The sequence below is a fragment of the Sycon ciliatum genome, chromosome 8 (assembly GCF_964019385.1).
Source record: "Sycon ciliatum chromosome 8, ocSycCili1.1, whole genome shotgun sequence".
In the NCBI taxonomy this organism is placed as follows: Eukaryota; Metazoa; Porifera; class Calcarea; order Leucosolenida; family Sycettidae; genus Sycon; species Sycon ciliatum.
In genome coordinates, this window is record NC_088650.1 from 4,068,750 (window position 1) to 4,087,270 (window position 18,521).

At 46.3% G+C, this 18,521-nt stretch overlaps 2 long non-coding RNA genes across 2 annotated transcripts in view; both read right to left on the reverse strand.

Annotated features, from left to right (window-relative positions):
• LOC135822460 (uncharacterized) overlaps positions 1–18,521 on the reverse strand; it is a 122,063-nt gene that overhangs the window by 90,400 nt on the left and 13,142 nt on the right. The gene's annotated exons all lie outside the window — the stretch shown is intronic.
• On the reverse strand, positions 16,472–18,115 carry LOC135822813 (uncharacterized). The gene is made up of 2 exons (XR_010554546.1): positions 17,762–18,115; positions 16,472–17,002 (listed from the first exon to the last, which is right to left on the reverse strand). It is a non-coding gene; the product is annotated as an uncharacterized LOC135822813 (long non-coding RNA).

Sequence of the window (18,521 nt, forward strand, 5' to 3'; positions counted from 1 at the left end):
TTTCTGCCGGCACTATCCGCGTATGCTAACAATGACATACATGTACATATACCTAGGTATGACATTTTATCCAAATGTAGCTTTTTGCCAGGCGACATTCTTTCAGTTTCTCATCATCAGCGATCTGCTGAGTGCTATACTGATTATAGGCATGACGCTCTGAGCTGAAACTGATTCCGAGTGATTACTTACCTTCCACGTGCGTATTTCTCTATATTGCAATTCTGTGCTAGAATGTTCATGTATTCCGGTAGATAAAACGAATGTGGGAATGCACAAGTGAATATTGGAACATATCAATGACTGTAATGTTGGTCTTCAGATTCTCCACCGCTTTTAAAAGCATGTACATATTATAACTTTACCCAGTGTAGTGCGTGATCCAACTCTCCCACAGACATGTGCAGTATGACACCATACATATATTCCAGTACATGTTTGTCTGCTATTAGTGTACCGGTAGTATTTGCAAGTATGAATATCCACTGGCCTCTCACTGATTACAGAGTCATCAAGAGCTTCTGCGAAAACACCATATTACTGTACCAGACGGTCTGTGGCCTCCTACGGACGAGGGCCAGCTGACAAAACGGGTCACCAAACCTGATTAGATCCGCTACCATCATCTGCATTGGAGTAGCCACATCAATATCTGTTATCAGCCCAGAAATAAACATTGGTAGTCACTTCAGGGCAGGCTGTGTCGCCATGAATTCACACCACACATTCTCCCGCGGGCGTAACGAGTCGCTTCACTTCGAACGACCAAAATCTGATATCAGGTCCTGGCATGTGTCCTTGACAGTTGCAGTCGACTTTTAGCGGTCAGAGCCTTATTGCATGGACCACACAAGCAATGGACATCTACAGACCAGTCCCCGTGTTTGAACTACATGACTGTACTGCAAATCAGTCAACCAGTTAACGATGTGAGTACCGCTGAGGAACTGGAGCTGGTTAGCATGCTACCCATTCAATATCGCACAAGTGGAGAACCCCTGGATAGGCTATACGCCTCTGGGCCATCCCTCAAATTATTATTATTATAATTATTGTCTCTTTCCCTCAAAACCAGTTAATAAATTATTATTATTATTATTATTTGAACAAACGGCGAGGAGACAACAATTTGATAACCGCAATCAGTAATACAAGCTGGATCGACATTTGTGTACACTTTATTCATGTAATGTAAAACTGTGGAGACAATGTGCAATAAAACGATGAAAATGTGAAGAAATGGTGTAGAGAAAATGAGGATTCAAACAAGTTTTCGTACAACACTCATCAGGAATCTTCGTTGTACTAAAGGACAATGACTGAAACAAAATTGAACTATTATAGAAAATCTAAGTTAGAGAAATAACACTAAGAACAACAGCAGTGAAATTTACAAGTGTGAATTTTAACAGTTTTATTGCACATTGTCTCCACAGTTTTACATTACATGAATAAAGTGTACACAAATGTCGATCCAGCTGGTATTACTGATCGCGGTTATCATTATCATTATTATTATTATTATTTGAAACTCGGATGTTGAGCCATAAATAAATGTAGAAAAGAAAAGGACATATGGATACGAGTTAAGAGGAACTCTCCATCACTGTAATTGGATACTATATACAGTCAGAAAGTGCAATAACTAGGCACAAAACTGACAGAGTACTGAGACATTCGAGACGCTACGGAGACGTGTTGAAGCTAGGTGTCAGGACGTCGAATGCCTCAGTACTCTGTCAGTTTTGTGCCTATATAGTTATTGCACTTTTTGACTGTATATAGTATCCAATTACAGTGATGGAGAGTTACTCTTAACTCGTATCCATATGTCCTTTTCTTTTCTACATTATTATTGCAATGAAAAATATCAATTGTGCACTCATAACCATGTATAAACAATTAAAATGAAACAATTCCAGAACGTTTTCGTGTGACCATCATCAGTGGAACATCGTTACATAGTAAGAATCACTAAAACAACCAGTTATATAGCTAGAGTAATATGAAAAGAAGCGTGAGAATGCAGCACAGCTAGCGGTTATGCATAACGCGTGTAGTGTGAACCTTTGCAGTGTATCTGAGAATGGTAGCAGTAGATGAATGTGGCAGCTGTGAGTGCGTGTGAACAAAAACTGCTATATAACTGGTTGTTTTAGTGATTCTTACTATGTGACGATGTTCCACTTATGATGGTCACACGAAAACGTCTGGAATTGTTTCATTTTAATTGTTTATACATGGTTATGAGTGCACAATTGATATTTTTCATTGCTATTTTACGACTGTTGTCTCCTCGTCGGTTATTTAAATACATTATTATTATTATTATTAAATTTTGAATAGGGCAGTCCTAATAAAGATAATAATAAGAAGAAGAAGAACAGTTTATTAAATAAGAAGAAGAATACGAAATAGTGGTAGCGACTTCGGCGATTTGTAAGAAAGGGTTTGCTCCCCACACTGTAGCTCGCGCTATTCCGCCGACTTGACTTGACACTTGACTAGGCACCGGCGGATTATGCCCGCGAAATCATGGAATTATGCTTTCATGGATTCTCGCATTATGCTCGCAAAATCCTCATATTATGCTTTGGCACGCGGGGATACATATTCACTTTGTTGTGCTTATGGAGCCTCAAAGTTCGGAAAATTGTGCCTTTTTCGTACTTGCAAGTGGCCATAAGTACAACACAATACATGAGTATCCCCATACCAAGGTGTCCATGCATACTAGAGATCAACCTGGAAAAGAGAAAACAATACTAACGTGTCTTCTTCTATTCATTAGTTAACTTCTTTTGCTTTGAAAGATTTTTTCCTCACCTTTGAAAACTGTCATGTTCAACTGTCTTCGTAATCGTCATACTCGTCCGACCGATGTCACCCTAACCCTGCGAATTCTCATAATCAGCTCATCTCTCCCGTAGCTCCAGCTCTCTTTCCATCATTACCGAACATCCACTATACCTCAATTAGAGCAATACCCATAGCGTGCACAGTCATAGCTGCTAAGATCCAGACATCATGACTTCGTGACAAGCGTAGTGTACATGTACGCGGAGTTTTGCGGACTACCCATCACTATCTCATCCGCCCCAGGATACCTGATAAAGGCTGATTCACTGGCATCTTCAGCTACATGTACTGTATCAGGGTGAGAAAGTACTTTCAGAAGACGAATTCGAGCACACAAAATGTATTTCCATGATTTCTACCCTGCTTTTCAGTGAAAACACTATCTGCATGACCTCCGAACCCTTTACCATGCAGACCACTAGCACTGATCAGGTGCATTGTACACAATTGTGTAGCTTACATACTAGAACTGTGATACTTCATCTTCCATTTTCTTACATAAAATCGGCAAATTATGGAATTGCCTTCCAACCAAGATTACCGCTTTAGATTCTGTTTCAGAATTTCGGACACAATTTCGCGCTCATTATAAACGGCATATATTTGCCTACACAAGTCGCTTCACTAGTATAATTAGGGCTGAAACGATCATCAATAACTCCTAACGATCAACCAATATCATTAACGGTCGATATATTGGTTTTATCGATTCTTATCGGCTCTATCGAACACCAGTTTATGAAGAATTTCCATGATGCCTTTGCTACGTCACAAATTTGTGGCACCGCACTGTTGACATCTGTAGATCTCTGGCTTGGTTTATCAACATAAACTACTCAAGTAGAGAATTTCATGTTGTTTCTAGAGCGAAGAATCTTGTCATCACCCTCTGGGAACTGCTCTCATCTCCGACTTCTCCCACAAATGAACCGAAGAAAAGGCAAAGTCTTCTCTCCTCATCTCTTTCAAAGCCACAAATCAATTTACTGCGCTTGAAAGTACATGATTGCACTCGTATCCACTATAGGATGGAGTGCAAGGGCTAGAATACTGTCACTGATATGCATCCATAAAAATCATTAGCACTCGTTTTGAGCAATAATGATTATCGATTGCAACCTTAACGATCGATATGCGAGTTATCGGTATAATTGTTTCAGCCCTAAGTATAATGATCATTTTCAGTGTTAGGAGATCTAGGCCATGTCTTTGGGAAATCCTTTAAATAATAAATATCAAATATCAAATACAATCATGTTGTTATGCTCCTACCTCCGAAAGGATGCCAAATTATGCTCCAAATTTTCAACCACCAAATTATGCCAATAATTTTGCCGGCATAATTATTGGCATAATTTGGTGGTTGAAAATTTGGAGCATAATTTGGCATCCTCTCGGAGGTAGGAGCATAACTACATGATTATACCACAGTTCTAGTATGTAGGCTATACAATTGTGTACAATGCACCTGATCAGTGCTGGTGGCCTGCATGGCAAAGGGTTTGGGGGTCATGCAGATAGTGTTTTCAATGAAAAGCAGGGTAGAAATCATGGCAATACATTATTGCCAATGCTCGAACTCGTCTTCTTCAAAGTTCTTTCTCACACTGGTACAGTACATGTACATGTAGCAGAAGATGCGAGTGAATCAGCCTTCATCAGGTATCCCGGGGCGGAAGAGATAGTGGCGGGTACCGGTAGTCCGCAAAACTACGTGAACATGTACCGGTACACGTACATTACATTTGTACATTATGCATGTTACGAAGTCATGACCAGTCTGGATTTTAGCAGCCATGATATGACTGCAGGCTACGGATATTGCTCTAAATTGATGTATAGTTGATGTTCGGTCATGATGGAAGGAGAAGTGGAGCTACGGGAGAGATGAGCTGATTATTCGTAGGGTGAAGCCCAGGGTGACATCGGTTGAACGAGTATGATGATTACGAAGACAGTTGAACATGATCATTTTCAAAGGTAACTCAAACTAATTTGGCAATGAAATAATATTTTTACTGAAGTACAAAAGAAATCAAGTAATGAAGAAGTATTGTTTTCTCTTTTCCATGTTGACCTCTTACATGCATGGACACCTTGCCCTTGGTATGGGGATACTCATGTACATGTATTTTGTTGTACTTATGGCCACTTGCAACTTGCAAGTACGAAAAATGCACAATTTCCCGAACTTTGAGGCTCCATAAGTACAACAAAGTCAATGTATATCCCGGGTACTAAAGCATAATACAGTCGTCCCTCTCTAATCCGGCACTTTATAATCCAGCACCCTCGATAAACCAGCACAATTTTCAGTAGCCAAAATGTCCTCTTCATGCACATTGCAGCAGTAAATCAGATTTGTTAATCCAGCACCCTCCCTAATCCAGCAGATTTTCGTGGCACAAATGGTGCCGGATTATAGAGGGACCACTGTATGAGGATTTTACGAGCATAATGCGAGAATCCATGAAAGCATAATTCCTCGATTTCGCGAGCATAATCCGCCGGAGCCTACTCCGGGCACAAACATTACCAGTCTTTCCAGAACCAGGGACTGACCGACCACCGTAAAAGTAGACTGGCTCTGTTGGAAGAAGGCGTCGTGTTTCCATATGACTGGACACTTGACTGACTCACGACTGCCATCCGAAGCAACCGAAGCATTGAACCTTCTACTCTGCAAACTGCAAGAAAGCACCACCCAGAGCGGCATTACACAGTATGTCGGGGAATTCACGCCTCACTGGTTCAGCTGAGCTTGAGTATACAATCACGTCATGCCGGTGAATGCAATTTGTGCCGCAGGAGTGCTACAACCTTAATTATTGTGCCATGGCAGCCGAAGCATGACTGGCACCAATTTTCAGCGACGCTCCGTTTCCAGCGCGAGAAACACCTCGCGAACTCCTGACAGCAGCGTGAGTCAGTGTCGCCTTCGGAGGTGAACGACAAGCGCAGAGGACCGTTGGCCACTCACAACAGAGTTGTCTCCAAATCCACCTCTGCACTAATCGCAAACCTGCACTGGAGAGACTTACTACAATTCATTGTTATTGTTCAGCGCAAATGTTTTTTTTAAGCGGCCAGTGAAACCGTCTTTGATACAATCATTATACATTTTATTGCAACCCCTCCAGGCGCAGTGGGAACAGCGGTCAATGTGCAGAGAAAAGGTGTTCGCCCTCCACAGCAGATACACTTAGGTAGGGGTTGTAAGAGAAAAGAGTAAGAAAAGAAACAATAGGAATTTAACTTGTCAGGTGATATACAGACAAAAGCAAATACAGTAGAGAGGTGATATAAATAGCACAAGAAAGAAAAACTCAAGCGCTGAATGTGTGACCCATACACATAGAAAGAATGAGAAAAGGGCTGCCAGGAAGGTCGTCCAGAAATCATTAGTCACGTGATTTGTCGTGTTGTCGCACCACACATTACACCAGCTAGGTGTCCTCACACTTGCACCTTTCTTTCATGTTCTTTCTTTGTGTATGGGTCACTTTTATAGCTAAGTCCATGCTAAATACCCACTCCCGAAACAAATCTGCCTCACCGTGAAATGCTGGGGGCTCCTTGACATGGCGCTTGGTAATATTATCGCGAGGGTGTTCTCTGGTGCTTGGCCCTGGGCTGGATGGGACTTGAAATGGTCTCGCAGGAGTTGGAGTGATGGCGGCCACGAGTCGTCGCAACTCTTGTAGATCCAGGTACGCTGTCACGGCGATAGCGGTCAGCAGGAGCGGAAGGCCAGTAGTCATGGCGATGACGGTCAGCAGCAGGAGCGGAAAGTAGTCAGGCGATGGAAATCATCCTCTCTGCTACTTGCGTTGTTCGTAGAATCCTATGCTTTCTTTAGGGGAGTGGGATGGTGTTACAGTGTCACCTGCTGGCCACATTCCTATCCCCTCTATCCACGGCCCTTCGGCCTATCACCTACCATCCCGCGGCCCGCCTATCTAGTTGACACCTTTACGTATCTAATATTGACTGAGTACGAGGTCAATACAGGAAATAAAAGCCGAGTAAAAGACCGAGGCGAAGCCGAGGTCTTTTACGAGGTTTTTATTTCCTATACGTACCAAGTACGAAGTCAATATTAGATTTATCACGACAAACAGTCCATATTTCAAATTCCAGAACGATAACCTCATGAATCCCAGTTTTATGATTGCACAACCGTTGCACCACCACCTACTTATGCATGCAGTGACAATGCTGCACTAGGCACCGTTCAGCTGCGCAACCCCTAAGCAGTCAAATATAAGCAGTCAATATAGCCCTCAGGAGTGAAATATGCAGGAATATTTGACTGCTTAGGTATGGCAAAAATCTATGTGAGTCAATACTAAGGGAGTGATAAATCATTATACCGTACAGTAGTTCCGCGCATATAAGCCCACTTGCCTGTGATCGAATCCATTGTGTCCATTCTAGTTTGCTAACATAACAACATAATTATTGTTGTGACCTTTCCACAGTTGTTGCATTGTCAACAAAAAAACATAACATAACAAACCAGACACGTGCATAGTAAATTACTTAGTTATAGACTAGTTATATGTACATGTAGGTTAGTAGGTGTGAACACATAATCATTAGTTAGTTTCTGGAAATGTTGTGATGTTTGGTTTCCGCTTAACATTGTCGATCTGCATGTTTGCACTAGCTTGCAAAGTGGCAGCCGAAGTCGTGCAGCCGAACCAACGTGGCTTGCAATGCTTTGCTAGGCTTTTCTTTCACTGTATCTTTTTGGTCACATAATTATAATACCGTTCACTTTTCTTACTCAACAAAATCTTAGAACGAAGGTCGAGGTCGGTTGTTGTCTTTGGCGGTGTGTCGGATCATAGTGCATGCTACTAGGCGCCATTCGGTTACAGCACTTTTTGGTGCCGAAACCCGGGACTCAGGAGTTTGTGTTGTAACTCGGATTAGTCGGGCGAAAGGGTAGCAGTGCGAGATGGCCAAAGTCGAATGCTTCTTGAGACCGTTCGGTCGGGGTCGGGACGACCTGAGCGAATTCTGGGCGAAGTTCTCAGTTGTCGCGGACTTGCAGAAGTGGGACTCGGACGAAAAGAAGATGGCGAATCTACCGCTCTATCTCGAGGGTGAGGCGCTCACCGTGTGGAACGAGATGGCGGCAGCGGGTCAGAAGAAGCCGGCCGATGTGAAAGCAAAGCTGACCGCCACTTTTGGGATGGCACCGGATCAAGCATACTCGATGTTTACGTCCAGGATATTGCGAGGAGACAAGTCGGTGGACAACTTCGCAGCGGACTTGAAGAGGCTTCTCACCTTGTCTGGTGAGCAGGTTGATGCTGACGGGAAGAATAAAATAGTGATCGGGCAGTTTCTCTCCGGGCTCCCCTCTCAGTTTGCGAAGGAGCTCCGTATGAGTGGAAAAACGGACACCATCGACGATTGCGTGGAGTACGGCAGGCGGCTTAGAAGCGTGGAGCGATCGATGAAGCCCGGTGTGGCAGCAGTGAGCTACGGTGCTCTAGACGATCGGGCTCCATCAGGCTCTTCCAGGATGACCGCTGCAGCAGGTGCAGGTCGCGACTCCGCAAGACGTGTCCTGTGTTACAAGTGTGGTCAAGTTGGCCACTTCAAGCGGAACTGCCCTGCGAGCACGAGTAGTGGCACCGGTAGCCACAACCAAGCCAAACACAGTCAGCTGACGTGTTTATTGTGCGACGAGGCTGGGTATATGATGAGAGATTGTGCGGAGTTCAAGGCCTTCAAGCAGAAGAAGCAGCGGGGTGGGAGTGCAGCTGCTGCTCCTGTGCACTCTGGTGATCATGGTGACTCCAAGGTGTTATGCCTGAGCAGTGGAGGTGACAGTCTGCCACGGATCTTTGTTGACATCAAACAGTCCGGCGGTCCAAGCAAGCGTGTAGTAGCTGCTGTGGACACCTGTGCATCCCGCTCCCTTGTAGCTAGCGCCCTGGCAACTGACCTAGCTTTGGATATCAGGCCTATGTCATCGACAATTAATGCGATCGATGGCAGTCCGGTGGATGTCCGTGGAGTCGTGGAGTGTGCGATCTCACGGCTGGATAGTGCTGTGGTTCGCCTACTTGAGACCGAGACTGACATGCTGGTGGTGGACGACCTGTCTGTCGTGGAGGCTGACGTGCTGATTGGAGTTAACAGCATCGCGACTCTGGGTGGTGTGCATATGCAGTATGATGCAGGAGAACTGGTGGGGGTTGTATTCGGGACCGTCAGTGCTGCATGCCCATTGGTGCTGGCGTCGAGCACCCCAGATGAGCATCCATCACGCCCCGAGTCGGAAGCACGAGCCGTCACTGAAGACTCCCACCACAAGGACGTGGAGAAGCTCAGCAATGGCGATGTTGTGCTGCGGGCATCAGATATGATCCTCCGGTGGAGTACGGCTGACAAGGCGTGGGAGGTCCAAAGGCAATGGGCGGACAAGACAGAGCCGGCCGTGAGTGCGCGTGTGCTAGGTTTGCAACTTCACGCTGATGACGCAGGGAATGTGTCGTGGACGCATCGCGAAGGTGTGTCTCTACAGCTACCCGACAAACCAACGAAGCGTGAACTGTTTAGTTGGTGTGGCAGAGTGATTGGGCACTATGATGACGCAGGGAATGTGTCGTGGACGCGTCGCGAAGGTGTGTCTCTACAGCTACCCGACAAACCAACGAAGCGTGAACTGTATAGTTGGTGTGGCAGAGTGATTGGGCACTACCCTGTGTGTGCCTGGCTGCGCCCATCGTGTTCGTATGTCAAGCACCTTGCCTGCACGTCAGAGGTGGCATGGGATCAGGCTGTACCGAAAGCTGTCTTGAAGTATTGCCGCGACATTGTTCACCGCCTGTGCAATGATGATCCCGTTAGCGGAGTGTGGTACGCTGACCCAATGATGGGTACGTGGCGAGCGAATTGTGATGCATCCAACCTGGCGATTGCCACGGTGCTGACGCAGCATGGCAAGGTTGTCGAGGATGGTTCATGGTTGCGAGACAAAGCAGACAAGCGTCATATCAATGTGGCGGAGCTCGAGTCGTCTCTGAAGGCGCTGGATATGAAGAACCTGACCATCGTGACCGACTCGAAGACGGTTGCTAGGTGGCTGCGCTCGGTCTCGCAGAATACTCATCTCGTGAAGGTCGGGGGTCTCCACGAGTCTCTCGTCCGTCTCCGCCTGCAGGTGTTTCAGGACACTGTGGCTGCTGCTGGCATGACGGTGTCCGTGGAGTGGGTCCCCTGGGAGTCGAAGGTTGCAGATCGGCTCACCCGCGTGCCGACCTCATGGCCTCCCTGTCGGGGGGAGGAGGGGAAGCTGGTGAAATCGCAGCAGCGCTACCAGCAAGCTCTATGATGGGGCCAACGTCGATGCAGTCTATCCGGAGGTGCCAAGCGGTAGATGCGGACGTGCAGCTGACAGTGACACAGCTACAGGATGGAAAGCAAGTGACGAGCCAGCTGTACAAGAAATCGAAGGGTCAGCTGCGTGTTATTGATGGCGTCCTGTACCTCAGTCGTGTGGACCCCTTTGATGGTGATGTGATCGTACCGGTCCTGCCTACTGCACTGCAGAGTGAAGCCGTCGCTGCTGCTCACCGCAACACCGGACATGGTAACTGGGAGACCATATGGTGCAGTCTTCGGAAGTGCTGTCATTTCCCACAGATAGCGCAACGCTGCCAGGAAGTCGTCCGAGACTGAGGGACGTGCGGTGCAGCGAACCCGTCGCGAGGAGAGCCCAACCCTCCGGCCGCGAGAAGCGACGTACCGACCAGGCCGTGGGAAGCCATCCAGATTGATACGTTAGAGCTGGGACCCAGCTGCAGTAGTTCCTACCATTGTGTCCTCGTGTGTGTGGACATGTTCACACGGTGGGTGGAAGTCGTACCCGTAGCCCGCCATGATGGTGTCAGTGTCGCGGAGGCACTTGTTGGCATTTGCACCAACGGCGGCCTTCCCGGAGCTGCAAATGCTTGGCACCGCACGAGCTTTGGTGGCGCATCGTTCGCGTTGTGTCGCCGTCGACAGTTGTCATCACCCGGGCTGCCGATCCACACTCAGCGGAGAAGATTGTCAACGTGGAGATCATCAAGAGGGATGTCGCCCTTGACATGGCCCAACCAACAGCGCCGATGGACGACAGTGCAGCGGCAACGGATGGTGGTTATTTGTACTTCAAGTACCAGCCAGCATCAGTGCTGCCAGGCCCTGAGCCCAACATAGGGGATGGCGGTATCCGCATGTCACTGCAAGACAGATTGCCATTAAACCGCTGCAGCCCTATGGCTCCTGAAACTGGATGTGTGTCGTGTTATCAGTCTTACTTGGCGCGTGCTTAGTTAGGAGCAACGGCCAGCAAATGCGAGACCCATTACGCATTTTGCTGTTCTCTTGATTAGCTGTTGGTGGATTGTTGGGTTTTTTCTTTGGAGAACCTTAGTTATACGTTTTAGTGCAAGTTCCCTGTTTTGTTGTGTTACCAGGGGGGAATGTGTGATCGAATCCATGTGTTCAATGCATTCTAGGTTGCTAACATAACAAACTAGACACGTGCATAGTAAATTACTTAGTTATGGACTCATGATTGTATGTAGGTGTGAACACATAATCATTAGTTAGTTTCTGGAAATAGTGTGATGTTTGGTTTCCGCACAACATTGTCGATCTGCATGTTTGCACTGGCTTGCACTAGCTTGCAGCCGAAGTCGTGCAGCCGAACCAACGTGGCTTGCAATGCTTTGCTAGGCTTTTCTTTCACTGTATCTTTTTGGTCACATAATATCGTACACTTTTCTTACTCAACAAAATCTTAGAACCAATGTCGAAGTCGGTTGTTGTCTTTGGCGGTGTGTCGGATCATAGTGCATGCTACTAGGCGCCATTCGGTTACAGGCCTATATCCGGATATAAGCCCACCTCTGTTTTTAGGCCCATGGGCTAATAAACAGACCCAAACATCGTTACGGACCCGTTTGTCAAGTGTATTTTTAGCAATACCGGTAGCTGTTCTTGTTGATGAACCAGAAAACAAGAAAGTGGAGGGTTAAAGAAAAAAGGAAATTGAAAAAGACACAAAACAAGTCCATTCCTGTACTCAAAAGTACCAAACGCCCTTGACCCCCATGGACTCTTGACCGATACTAGTACAGCATGTCAGTGCAGACTACATCGTTACCTGTACCGGTACCTACGGTAGGCGGACAACCAAGCACGGACTTGTACTTTTTCGCGTGCCAGCTGCCTTCAAAATTCGAATATAGGCCCAGGGGCCAGGGCTAAAAAACGAACCATTATTACTGATTTTTTTTTCCCGGAAAATGCATTATTTCGGATATTACTTATTATTAGCCCATGGGCTTATATGCGCGGAACTAGTCTACGGTAACCCTGTGCAATACGAATATAGATCATTCTTTTCCTCAACCCGCAGTAGCCGGTTACACCTTGGCCGGTGTCATAATATCCCCATGCCACCCGCATAGTACTGTACTTATAATTATACTGATCGCTTACACTGCCTTCGAGCTGAAACACTAGCATTGTATACCTGCCATGGGACAACGCTTTTAGTGAATACGACCACTCAACCCCGAGTATAGCCCCAGTCTCCTGATGATTGCTTTTCAGCATGAAACTCGTGAGTAGAGATCACTTTTTTGTTCCACCGGATTATCGTTTGTAATTAGAATTGTATTTTGTATTTGAGTTTATTTGACATCGATATCCGGCAAAGGAGCGGTGCTGCCCAATAGTATGATGCGATGAATTCAGAGCAAAGAATAATGAATGAAGGTCCAGTCAATTCCGCTAGCTCCACACAAAATACGAGTCGTATACAATGTAGTCCCGTTCTGCAACCAGCGCTTTGATTACTGAATGTCGGGCGAATCGAGACTCGACAAGTTGTTTCACGATGCCGTCCTGCAGCCTAGTCCATACATAATGATCATTGGGTTATCGAATTCCACAAGTATACCAGTCCTGAATATACTAAATGACAATGAAAGCTGAATAGCAATATTCAGTCATAAAAGAAGGTATTGACAAGCTGTGCTGATGATATGCACCAAACCAAAATGTAATTCAAGTCTGGGATCAAAGCTCAGAGCGTGTACCCTCTACTATTGAGGAATATGAGGGAGGTAAACATTTAAATACCTTTGTTTTATCTACTTGTAAGTACATAAGAACGTACGAAGGGAGTACTAACACTATGGTGGGTACAATGCAGATACATGTACGTAGAATGTGTGTGTGTTCGCGTGTGTGTTTGCGTGTGTGTTCGCGTGTGTGTTCGCGTGTGTGTTCGCGTGTGTGTGTGGTGTTTGTGTGGTGTGTGTGTGTGTGTGACAGTGTGTGTGTGTGTGTGTGTTCGCGTGTGTGTGTGGTGTTTGTGTGGTGTGTGTGTGTGTGTGTGACAGTGTGTGTGTGTGTGTGTATGTGTGTGTGTATGTGTGTGTGTGTGTGTTCGCGTGTGTGTTCGCGTGTGTGTGTGGTGTTTGTGTGGTGTGTGTGTGTGTGTGTGACAGTGTGTGTGTGTGTGTGTGTGTGTGTGTGTGTGTGTGTGTGTGTGTGTGTGTGTGTGTGTGTGTGTGTGTGTGTGTGTGTGTGCTTCCTCGTATTCAAAACATTCTCTTTCACATCATGGCTTTTAGAATAATTCACATTTCGCCATATCCGATTACATAGGAAACTGTTTGTTCAGAGACAGAAGCAGTGCCTGCACCCACGCCAAATCCCGATGACCTAAGTACTGCATTGAAAGCGCAACACCGAATGCGTGAGCGAATGTTTGGCGATCACCCTTAACGAAGGGCTCCCCCAGGCTATGAGGCGAATCCTGGCCGCGCAGGCCACAGTCGAATCTGAAGTCACCCATTGGGCCGTGGACACAGGGACGCGTTGCGTGGTGCTCGCAGCGCAAGTTGCCCCTCTCTCCAATTTGCATCTTTCCATTGCATGTTGTGCTTCTCCAGTCCCTGACGACCAGCTCTCGATTGCTGCAGTTTGAATCAAGCAAACACAGACACAGACACAGGAGTATTGAAACTGGCGAACTACGAGCTCTCAAGCTGCCACCATCATGTACATGTACTGTGAGCAACTCCACCCAACCAGAGGTCATAGCGTTGCCTTTGCAATCAGACATCAACATGGACGTTAGAGAGAGAGGAGGGGGGGGGGGGGGCAGAACGATACCAGAGAACAAACAAAAGAGAATACGAAGCTGTGCTCGCAATACGCTATATGTGCAACAAGAAATCCCCACAGAGTCCGCAACTTCTGGAGCAGACGTGGCTAGTTCATGGATGCAAACTGTACCCTGCCCCGAGATCAACTTGAATGGGCAGTGAAGGCACAAAATAATACACACTGGTTTACGTTAAAAATGAATGGCGCCGTCTCCACTGCTTTCTTCTTATACAGTAGTAGCACAATCAATACAATCATTATCCATTACTGCAACAGCATCCCACACCTGTGGCAAATGATATGATTCGTGCATATTCAGCATGCTCAGTGCATGCTCAGTCAAGAACACAATTGAAGTTGGAAGTAGTACTAACGCTTTGTTGGGACAATTTGCAGCTGGACAGCCCATATGTAGTTCAAAGAACGTCTCCTCTTTGATCCCCGCCATCTCTGTGGCTAGCTTGTGTGCAGCGCTCACTGGTCAATCAACTTGAACACGGCGCCGCAGTCTCTGTCGCTGCAGCAAGCCAAAAGCCAGGGAGGGAAGGCTGAAGCTGCAACCGGCACTGTTCGGACCTTCTTGTGTGTTGCTTTTCAACAATATTCTAATGAAATGCGGAGCACAGCTACCGAGCAGAAATCGTGCTTTTGGCTGTCTCTATTCGCAAGCCATCGCCAAGAAGTCAAAGTGGAGTAATTGTACCAGCGCTATCGCACGAAGTTTCTAAATGTCATTACTCAAGACAGGCTGGATTATGCTATTTGGCGGCGTCTTGAATCGCATGCAACACTTCCGGGTGTTGAAAGTTCTCCTTTCATCGGGCCATGACAAGCTCCGAGTCTCGCATAACGTCATTAGGTAGTGTATGATTTCATTTGGCGTCTCTGCATGCCTTGACGCAATACCGGAGAAAAAGCTTAGTGTTGAGTCTGCTGACGGAGAGCACTACTCTAATACCATTGCAGAGCAATTCTGAGAAAGCCCTGCACGTTTTGTGATGCGTGATCTGCCTGGAATGCTTGCCTTCACTATTATTAGTACATACATGTATGAGATTATAGACGGCCTTGACAATATCTCTGTAGAGAGCTTTGACTCTACGCTGTCCAGTAAATACGATTCATTGAGCTGCATTCCCGTCTTCCGCGTTGTGAAACGTGAACAGATGGTCGCATGATACCCTACAATATAATTACTAGTAGGGGCACACCGTTTTTAGTTCAATCAGCACGATATGAAGGCAACAATGGATCTACATGTATGTAGACCAGCCACCTCCTACTATTGGACTGGTCGTTCAGCAGTAAAGCTATGCCAGCGTGCAGTGCTCATGCAGTGCTCATGGCCCCGTACGTGTACTCTGTCATTGTGTGTCATTACAGGGAATGCATCAGCTACAGTCATGTAGATCTACAATGTCACGCTATGCTATTGTAGATCGACAATGTCACGCTGTCATTGTCGCAGTTGTCAAGGTTTGACAGTTCATTAACTGGTGCTGCACGCACTTCCGTATGCGCTGCCAGTGGCATCCATGCTGGCTGAACACTTTCCGGGAAATGGCCTGAGTCGCTGATGTGCTCCACGTTCGTGTTTGGTACATGCCAGTGACTAGTGCCAACTGCTGCACCGCACGTTATCATAATCGTGAATCATCACATAACCGGGGTCCCCCGTGCTCCATTTCACGCCTTTTAATACTCTCTTGCACCTGGTTCACTCACGTAGCAATGGCTGTGAGACGGTTGGATCTCACCATGTACCACCACTGCCGTGGCGTTGTGTTGCCTTCATCATTATACACCCATATGTCCGAAGGTCTGTGGGGTCGAAACATATAAAATAATTATAGTGTACCGGTATTGCCTGATGATCGTAGTAATACGTGAAACTCAGAGTTGTAACAAAGCTTCCAATCTCTCTCTTGTGTAGTGCACCGGTACCTGCATCCACTGTAACTTCGAAAACCTTTTCTTACACATAGCTCTGTGTCTCTAGTGGAGTGGACAACTGTAGATTGTAGAGTGGTATTTTGCGTACAGTCATGATGTCACTTGTAAGATTTGTTATGTATCTCGCACAAAACATGCAAATGCATCAGTGCTGTGTTGATAACCCGTGCCATGCCATGTGTGAGGGTGACCTCTACGTTATTTTGACCCTGCCGCTTTGTGTTTCTCTCAGCCCTCTCATGGCATCATGCCAAGGCAACATTAAACACACAGATGCAATAATTTGTTATTGCATGTCTCAACAACAAAAACATACACGGTGGGGCGGGGTTACGCACACACACATACATACACACACAAACACACACTCATACACACACACATACACACACAAACACACACTCATACACACACACATACACACACATCAATATACAGTCGAATATCCCAAGAAGTGTGCCATACGTCGTGATCAACATGTAGAACAAAGTATTTTTAGTTTCAGAGTCAAGACACAATATTACTACACGTTTGACTGTTCATTGAATCAGTTCTGCAGAGAAAGTACGAATTCGGGTTGTACTTGGAAGTAAGTATATGTTACAGAACTATACCGTGTAGTTATTAAACTGCAGCATGTTATTTCTATACATCATTAAAGAATCATTTATCGAGTTCTGGATATTGCTGTGCTATGGCTGTCATCAGGCTGGTCACCCATGCCAGGCCGTTGGGTGAAAGGTAGTTCATTGCCATTGCTGCAGCTATCGCGTGGCTAATGCCCTGGCGATCTGCTTCGCGGAATCGGCTGAGTCCATTGTCATGTGGAGAGTCCGGTCCGCGAAGTCCACAGTCGAAGCGAAACGAATACATCTTGCCCTGAACACACTTTGATGAACCTCTGGTGTGCTCGCATCTCAAATTTCCAAACTGACTGATCTCTATCACACCACGACATTTGGAGCCACGCCATCGGTTGTTAACCACGTCTGGGTTTCTGCATAGAGATCAGATGATAATGGATTCAACGTCAAACAGTACTCTAATACTCCAGACACGTTGGAAATATAGTGTGTAGAGTGAGAACACAGGCAAAGCCTTTGGTGATACAAAGAATACTTTATGACTTGGGGCTCCCCGTGTGCTAGTTTGTACGTGAAGTGTGTGGGTTACAGTGGGGGCTGCGTCCCACCCGCCTGTGTGGATTCACAGGAAGTGCGAGTTACGAAGCCTGAGGAAATGGTTGAACGGTCTCTGCTGGGATGACGACGACACCATAGCTCAGTGGTTAGAGCATCGCTAGCTACAAGCGAGGGTCCCTGGTTCGAGTCCTGGTGGTGACAGTCAATATTTTCTTCAGACTTTTCCCATTTGCGTCTTTCCCTCAAACCAGTGAATATGATACAAATCTCCACGCAGTCTCAATTTCCGCTGACGTCCCACTGCATTTGAGCACATTTCAACAGATTCTGTACTCGCACAATGGTTGTGTCCTGAATAGCATACCTCAACTCAAACACTCAAAATGAGGTCTCTTTGTTGTATACGTCATTTAAACTGTTCACCAAGTTATCGGGCACTAATGGCCCATTGTCAATGTGAAAACAGAAACACTAATGGGACCGAAAAACGGGATTGAGTAGATATGCAATGAGGCGCTGCAGGAAAGTGATGAGAAGAGTTCGGAAACGAAAAGTGTGTACAATGTATGTGTGCACATGGAGATGGTTTTGTCCTAGCTGGTATTATGTCTTACCTGGTGTTAGGACAGCCCACCGCTGGGCACCCCATATGTAGCTCGACATACCGCTCACCGTCGGCCATTCTGTGCGCGAGGAAGAACTGAAGCGGACACGATCAATTGCTTACCGAGTGCTTGATAACAGAATGACTACTGCAGACTGATCTTCAGAGACTTCTCAACGCACGGCGTTCAGTCTAGTTTGCGCTCTTCAGCAGACAGGGCATTCCTCTATGTAGGAGGATAGGTTCGATATTGAAACATGATCACATCCACCGCTCGTACAACACCATGATCACAATTACAGCAGTCAAGGCCGGTCAGACAGGGTATTCTCCCAGGTAGCACAGGGTCGGTGTTGAAACATGATAACTTCTACATCTCGTGAATCACCATAATGGCCAGTGCAGCAGCCAAGACCTTACCGTAGACAGTTGAGGACATCGCATTTCCGTTTAGATATTCTACCTGTTATGTCGCAGGTGCAGGTTTAGGCACTGGCAGAATAGCACTTACACGTACATTGTACTTTACTGTACATTGTACTGCCAGAACCTGCCTGGCTGTCTTCCAGAACCTGCCTGGCTGTCTTCCAGAGCCTGCCTGGCGCCAGCTGTCTGCCTGTCAGTGTCACCAAGTGATTGTCATCATCATTATTATTCCTCTCTAAATCAGCAGCTACATCACTGGCATTAGCAATGTACTTGACACATACTGGCATTAGCAATGGTACTGCAGAGCTCAGAATCCGCGAACCTCAATCACCAATCTAATA